The sequence below is a fragment of the Lemur catta genome, chromosome 6, assembly GCF_020740605.2.
Source record: "Lemur catta isolate mLemCat1 chromosome 6, mLemCat1.pri, whole genome shotgun sequence".
NCBI lineage: Eukaryota > Metazoa > Chordata > Mammalia > Primates > Lemuridae > Lemur > Lemur catta.
Window position 1 is genome coordinate 37,873,717 of NC_059133.1, and position 7,970 is coordinate 37,881,686.

Sequence of the window (7,970 nt, forward strand, 5' to 3'; positions counted from 1 at the left end):
GCTGCTACAGTCAGACTCCCCTCCCTTTTTGCAGTATTGACACAACAACTGATCAGCGTTCCTTTCTGATAAGAAACCACGGACCAAGGACTGATTCTAGCTGGTTCACAGAGACTGTGCACAGGATTCCTCTATGTCCTCCATTTCACCTTTTGATATATAGAGCCTGATTTTAATGCATTTAAATGTTAAGTCTCCACCCCAAAGTGAACATGGGACATATGTAAAATGCATGTTTGCTTACTATGCATGCACACACCCCTTCATGAATATTCATAGCTCCTCCTAAAACCTGTTGAAGATGTATACTTAGCCAAAGAGTTCAGCATAAATTCCTCTCTCACCCTTGCTCCTTCATGCCCATTTTCAGTTCCTGCTGGAGGCTATGCTTTCCGGCCTGTGGGATGACCAGCCTTCAGGCCACAACGCTTTAGAAGAAATAAAGCTTTCTTTTCCAAATTTATAATATCTTGTGATTTTAAGTCAACATTTGTATTTACCTCAAGCAATAAAGAATATATCAAAGTTCTTAGAGCAGTCCCTGGCACACAGTAAGTATTCAATTGGTACTAGCTACATTTATAAGTTAAATTAACATTTTTATCTAACTCTCTGGAGTTGAGGTCACCAAGACTAAAAATGGATATTTTTTGAGTGGTAGTCATGTCTTCTAGGTTGCAAAAGATAGCAAGATGCCAAAATTCGGAATCTTGAATCAAATACTTACCAAAGACACAGTAACCATCATTAGGTTGCAAAATCATTCATTATTCCTTTCTGGAGCTATGTATTTAAGCTTCATTGGAACTTGTGCTTAGGCTGAATCAAGATTATTCCTTTTCCTGAATTGGAGGATGGCCTAGATAGCTTGGGAGATGTCTACTTTCCCGTGGACCACCAAGAGAGTTGGACACCCCTGAGCCCCATTTATGGCACTAGCCTCATAAAGTTCCAGAGAGACAATTTGTAGAAACTCTACCATGGAATCCAAAAGGGTCAGACTTTAAAAAGAGAAATACAAAGAGAAAAGGAGAACCCAAAGAAGGAAAAAGACAAATGCAAGGACATTTTTGTTTTTTCACAGGATCTTAATAACAGCTAACCAAAGTATTACATACTTTGTGGGGATGTTGTTCCAAGAGATTTTCTTAAATCACCTCTTTTAATTTTTACAACAAACTCTGAGGGTTATTATCTTCACTTAATGGCTGAGGAAACAGGCATAAAGAAATTAAATAATGTACCCTACACCATGCAGTTAGTAATTGCAGACCCAGTATTCAATCCAGTCTAATTAATTCAGGACTTCAAGGTATTAAATATTATTCTACCCAATTACACCCTTGGCCAAGACCTACGCCATTACTGGGGATGGATTGTATAGGAGGTTTGGATAAAGGTAGGACAAAGCAGTAATTTTTGTGGGGAAGCCTTGAGGTAACCTGTTCTGAACTGTACCATTATCACTAAGAAATGATTTACAGATCCTTGCTATATTAGTTTAGGTAACACTAGCTGCTATAATAAACCCCAAAATGCACAATAACTCAAACACAGTAGAAATCTATTTTTCACAGATACAAAGTCCAAAATAAATGTTCCTAATAGAAGATGGCTCTCCTCTAGGATGGACCCAGCTCATCTTGTGGATTGTTTATCTTCAGCACATGACTTTGAAGACTTCCATGTTCCTCCACATCAAGCCAGAGGAAGGGAAAGAACATGGGAGGGTTTCATGCACCAGTCATGGTGGTGGCATACATCACTGCAACTCATACTCTATCGACGAACTCAGTCACCCAGCCATATCCAGTTGCAATGGAGGCTGGGACATGTCTAGTAAATGCCCAGCTAGCCTGTCTCTGCTGCAATTGATCTAATTCATTACAAGGTTTCTCTCAATTTTATTCTCAAAAGGAAACCAGAATTTTAGTGTAGGGATAACTTTGCTTTATTTCTAACATAAAATTTACATTGAGGTCAAATAGAATTGTATGACTCCTTTCCTCTTATATTCCGTATACTTATGGAGAAGTTCTATGTTCATTCTCTTGAGGCTTCTAAAGTAAATAGCTCTCCTATGATAATGCTGTCCATAACTTTTTCCATTACTTCCTTTTTTACTACTTTAACAAAACATTTCATCTTGCAGAAAGTTGTAAAGCCTTCATGTTTATAAAGCCTCATTTAAACATTAGGTGATAAAACATTTACAATCTTGTTATGCTTGTCTAATTTGTTGATGCCTACAATTTTATAGCCTGATGTGGGCAGATACATAACAATGCCATTTTCAGCTACAGCAATTTACATATTAATAAATTAGTTGCTAACAAGGTGGCGATGATGGTGTCCTTATAGAAAACTCATCAGATTTTACTTCAGTTTTCAGGAATATCCCTTTATGTTCTCCAAGTTCCAAACATTCCCCTGTTATAACACACATTTTAACTTTATATTTCACCTATTAAGCCATTAGGTCATTAAATATGAAATGTCTGATTTCGAATCAAAAGTTTAGTTTATTATATCTCAAACAAGAAGCAGTACAATTAATCAAAGTACACACCTAAACCATCAACACAGTTTTGCCATCTTAATGGTAGCTTGTTTATGCCAGCAATGAAGAAGCCTGGAGAGTGAGTGGTGATGAAATCACGAAAGGCATTTTCCACAGCTTGTTGAGAAATGAATATTTTTCCTTGCAAGAAGTGGTCCAAAGCCTGGAAGAAGTGGTAGGTAGTTGGTGCAAGGTCTGGTGAATACGGTGGATGACAGAGAGTTTCCCAGTCCAGCAGCTGTAGTTTGAACAGCATTGTTTTTTGGGACATGTGGTCTTGCAAGAGGATTGGCCTGTATCTATTGGCCAATCTCGGTTGCTTAATGACAAGCATCTTCATCATTTCATCCAACTGGTTGCAGGAGACATCCACTGTAATCAATTGATCAGGTTTCATGAAGCTGCAGTGGATAATACCAGTGCTGGACCACCAAACAGACACCATTAGCTTTTTTGGACAAATATTTGGTCTTGGACTGGATTTCAGCACTTCATCTTTATCTAACCATTGTGTTGAATGCTTGCAATTGTCAAAAAGAATCCATTTTGCATCACATGTAACAATATTGTATGGAAATGGTTTGTTTTTATGTCATGACAGCAAAGAAAGGCAAGCTTTGAGATGATTTCTCTTCTGATGCTCATTTAATTCATGCGGAACCCATCTATCCAGCATCTTTACCTTCCCAATTTGTTTCAAATGGTCCAATATTGTTGGAATAGTAAGGTCAAATCTTGCTGCTAATTCATACGTGGGTTGAGATGGATTCACTTCCACTATAGCTTTCAGCTCATCATTATCCACCTTGGTCTCAGGTCACCCACATGGCTCATTTTCAAGATTAAAATCATCAGAATGAAACTTCTCAAACCATCTATGTACTGCACATTCATGAGCCACATCCTTCCCAAACACTTTGTTGATATTTTGAGCTGTCTGTGCTGCATTGGGTTCATGACAGAACTCATATTAAAAAATAACACAAATTTTTGACTTATACATGGTTTCACAAAAATTGCTGCAATAAAATTTTTGAAAAATAATCATAAGCCAAAACATGCATTTGAAAGAATGAGGATATACCTTTACAAAATATATATATGTGTGTGTGTGTGTGTGTGTGTCAAAGTGACATGTCAGAGATATCAACTGTCAAACTTAGTACTTAAGGAAATTGGGCATTCCATACTTAATACCCTAATATATCAAATCAGTGAAAAATTTAAATTTTTTCTCATATGATCAACTCCTCTCCATTAGATGGAGTATCAAACAATCCAGGAACTTTGTTTCTTCCTCTTTTTTGAGTCACTGTTTATGTTGTACTCTGAAAAAAAATTTGCTGCCATTTGCCTCTCAATGTCAGGATAATTTCCATTGATGCTATTGTTCTTCTTTAGCCCTTTTGTTTCATATTCCATTTATTTTTTAATCAGAATTTTCTCTCAGTTCTTCAGTAAATAAATTTAAAGTTAACAAAAGAAGTTACCCTTCATGTATTTCCAAATTAGCAGTCTAATTTCTGGCTAGTTCTATTGAAACATTTCAAAATGGCTTTCCACATTGCAGTAAAGGTGGCATATTCCCAACTCAACTTTCCTGAGCTAGAGTTAAAAATGCCCATTCATTCCAATGCTGTCTGATGCTGGGTAAAATCTAATAGATGGGAAATCTGAGTGGAAACAAATAGTGGTTAAAATAACTTACTTTCACAAATTTAGAAAAACATACAATCATGTAAAAGCATGTGACCGTGTAAAATTATATAGCTATTTAGTGGCAGACCCTGACCACTGGTTCATTTCTCTTTCCATCATATTAAACTTTGTCTTTTTTTATTTTGAGACAGAGTCTTGCTCTGTTGCCCTGGGTAGAGTGCAGTGGTGTCATTATAGCTCCCTGCAACCTGGGCTCAAGCAGTTCTCTTGCATCAGCCTCATGAGTAGCTAGGACTATAGGCGCTCACTGCCATACCTGGATAATTTTCCTATTTTTAGTAGAGATGGGTTCTCCTTCTTGCTAAGGCTGGTCTTAAACTCCTGAGCTCAAGTGGTCTTCCCACCTCAGCCTCCCAAAGTGCTAGGATTACAGGTGTGAGCCACTGTGCCTGGCCCATACTAAACTTTCTAGTCCACTCTGTACACTTTTAAAATACGGACTCTCTATGCCATTATAAACCCATATTGGGACCAAGCAAAAAGTGATCTTGGATGTCTATGTAGGTGTCTAGGCCTGCTCATCATAGCTCCGTAGCTCATGGCTTTCTGCATGCCTTGAATCCCATTCCACACCCTATCTGTGCCCTTAGTCTTTTATTAGCCCGGGGGTTGAGTCTTCCTCAGGATTCTGAAGCCAGGAAGGTATTGTGAAGGACAGAAGCAGCTCTGTTAGGAAAGGATGGATTATGAAAAAGAGGAGAGGCTATGCCCCATTGAAAGAATACTGTTGTCATATAGCAGTATCTGTCCAGCATAATGATCTGATTTTTCAAGAGAAGGTAAAAATCTGGATTTTTTTTTTGTGAAATCTGCCAAATATTAAAAATTGGCAATTAAAATATACTTAAAACACTGTGGCTCAGTTTTCTTGTATCTTTTTTTTTTTTTTTTCCTGCCTCAGGTTTATTCGTACAAATAGTACAGGAGGACCCCGGCCCCATGCAGACAGCAGCCCAGGGGTCACACCAGTCCTTCTGTCCTCATGTTGGCAGACAGAGGCCTCTACTCTGGAGCCTTCGCAGGGGCCTGGGCACCTTTGGGAGCCTGAGCTGGAGCTGGAACTGAAGCTGGTGCTGCAGCTGAAGCCACAGATTGGACCTTGGACTGGGCCTTAGACTGGGTCTTAGATTGGGCCTTGGTTTGATCCTTGGCCTTTGGCCGGCAGAGCCTGAGACCCTTGGCAATGTGCGCACGAGCACGCTTCCCAAGCTTAGGGTGAGCAATGTAGGCAATTCGACTGAGCTTGCGGCTCATGCCCTTTGGGATCTTAGCCTTAACCTCCTTGGGCTTTACGAGGGCCTTGACAGCTTCAGCACGTGCACTCATGGCCTTGGCGTTGTTGGCCTGCATCTTCTTCAGGCCCTTCTTGTTGTGCTTCTTGGCAAAGCGCATGTTCCTCAGGAACTTGGGGTCCACCCCCTTAAGAGAGTCATATCTTTGTGATCGGGGTTTCTTGATGCCATTTCTGTGCCACTTTCAGGACTGGTTGTGTGTGGTGTGGTTCTTGGACTTGGCCATGTCTACACCGTAACCCGCGGCTGCTGAAGAGCCTGGGACCGGAAGAGAAAGAGAGGCCGCGGCGCACCATCAGTTTTCTTGTATCTGATAGAACATTCAACCCAATAAAAGTGACAATCCTGTACCCTCTCCTACCATCCAATGACATCATCTTATTTTATTATAATAATAGTACTTATTACTACCTGACATTTATTAGTTTATTGTCTGACAGCTCTCCACTCCTCACTGTAATGAAAAGCTTCATTTAATAGGGAGCTTGTATAAATTATTTGCTGAGCTATCCCTAGCACCTAGGAAGACACCTGGCATACAATACACTCAGTATGTTTACTGAATGAATGGATGATTGGGATTTAATGCTTACGAGCCTGCCATCTTTGCTTCTTTTCAACATAAATGTAAGGGTGTGTTCCCCTCCCCAGTCCCAGGAACCCCATCAGCACTTTCCCCACTTGAATCTCCCTTCTGTTCAGGCCCCAAACTGACAGGGAAGGTGAAACAAATGTAATTATTTTCATCTCTACCTCAAAAATCTACTAGATTTTTAATATAAAGCATTATAAATCAAGATGTTTAAATTCACATTTCAGTTGAATTAAATTTCATTAAAATTTTAAATTATATTTCAATCAAGAATTTTAGTGTGCCAGAATCTAAGATTCAGATAAATTTCTTTGGCCCAAAATATAAAAGATAACTGACTGAAAATACAATACACATAAAAATCCAAAATTGCTGTAGTCCCATGAAAAGTTTTGTTTCATTTCATTTGTTGTGTTCTGTTTTGGTGTGTTAGTGTCTGTGCTCTCATTATGGGGGATTAAGGGTTGAGAAACTGAGATTTGTTGAAGCATCTGGCATGTCTTCTAATTTGTCCTCTTGCATGTATATATTGATTATAGATCCATATAATATAGATTATTAGATCCAGTTTTTTTAGAAGAAAACTAAATTGGCTGAAGAGTTAATTTTGTCCTTTTTTAAAAAATATATAAGACAAAAGATTCTGTTGTCACTGGTTGGAATTTATCAAAAGAGTTTTAAGGCCAAAAATTTATATTTGCTATGACTGTGTTGGTGTCTTTAAAACTGAAGCCAAATCCACAGTGTTGTACCTTGTGTGAAAAGAATGGATGGATGATAGTTATCACGGAAAGGGAAAATCCAGCGGTTAGCGATTGTGGCAATTTCTCCAGCACTGATCAGAAGAGAGCACACCATCCTTGATATATCAGGCCTATTTAATTTGAAATAATAATTCATTATTAAAAACATGTGACACTTTCCTTTAGTTCTGATACCATATCCAGCAAGCAAGCCTCTCTGGCATCCTACACAGGTCTGCTGCCCTAAAGCACATCTGGTCCTCAGCCTGAGCTGCCCATCAGAATTACCTGGGGAGCTTTTAAAAAATAACGATACTGGAGCCTCTCCCAGGGCCAATTCAACCAGAATCTCTGAGGGTGGGGCCTGGCAGAGGCATTTTTGAAAAGCTCCCTTAGTGATTCTAAAATGCAGCCAAGGTTGAAAACTTCTGGCCTAAAGGAGACAATGTGCTAATCAGATTTCCCTGCTCCAAATCCCCCAATGGAATAAAATCCAACTCCTTCCCATACACATCAAAGCCCTATATGATTTGGGCTCTGTCTGCCACTGTGAACTCATCACCTATCACATTCCCTTTGACTCCTACATTCCAGCCATGTTGGCTATATTAGTTATCTATTGATGTATAACAAATTACTCCAAAACTTAGAGGCTAAAAACAATAAACATATATTATCCCACAGTTTCTGTAGGCCAGGAATCCAAGCCCTGTTTAGGTGGTGCCTCTGGCTCAAGCCCTCTCATAAGGCTGCAAACAAGGTGTTGGCCATGACTGCAGTCTCATGTGAAGGCTCAGCAGGGTCAGGACTGGCTTCTAAGCTCACTCCTGTCAACCTTCTTTCCATACGGGCTGTTGGAGTGAAGGCTTCAGTTCCTCCTTGCTGGCTGTAGGCCAGAGGCCTCCTTCAGTTCCTGGCCACATGGACCACTCCAGAGGGCAGCCCATGGCAGCTTGCTTTATCAGGGTCCCCAAGTGTGTTCAGAGCCCCCAAGACCACTCCCACCTTCAGAGGTGAGCTGGAAGGACTCAGGAACCACTGTACAGTTATACTCACTCTACGAT

General features: G+C 39.8%; 1 pseudogene; it reads right to left on the reverse strand.

Moving 5' to 3' along the window:
* Positions 1-5,224: 5,224 nt before the first annotated feature.
* LOC123640645 lies at positions 5,225-5,826 on the reverse strand (annotated as a pseudogene).
* Positions 5,827-7,970: the final 2,144 nt, after the last annotated feature.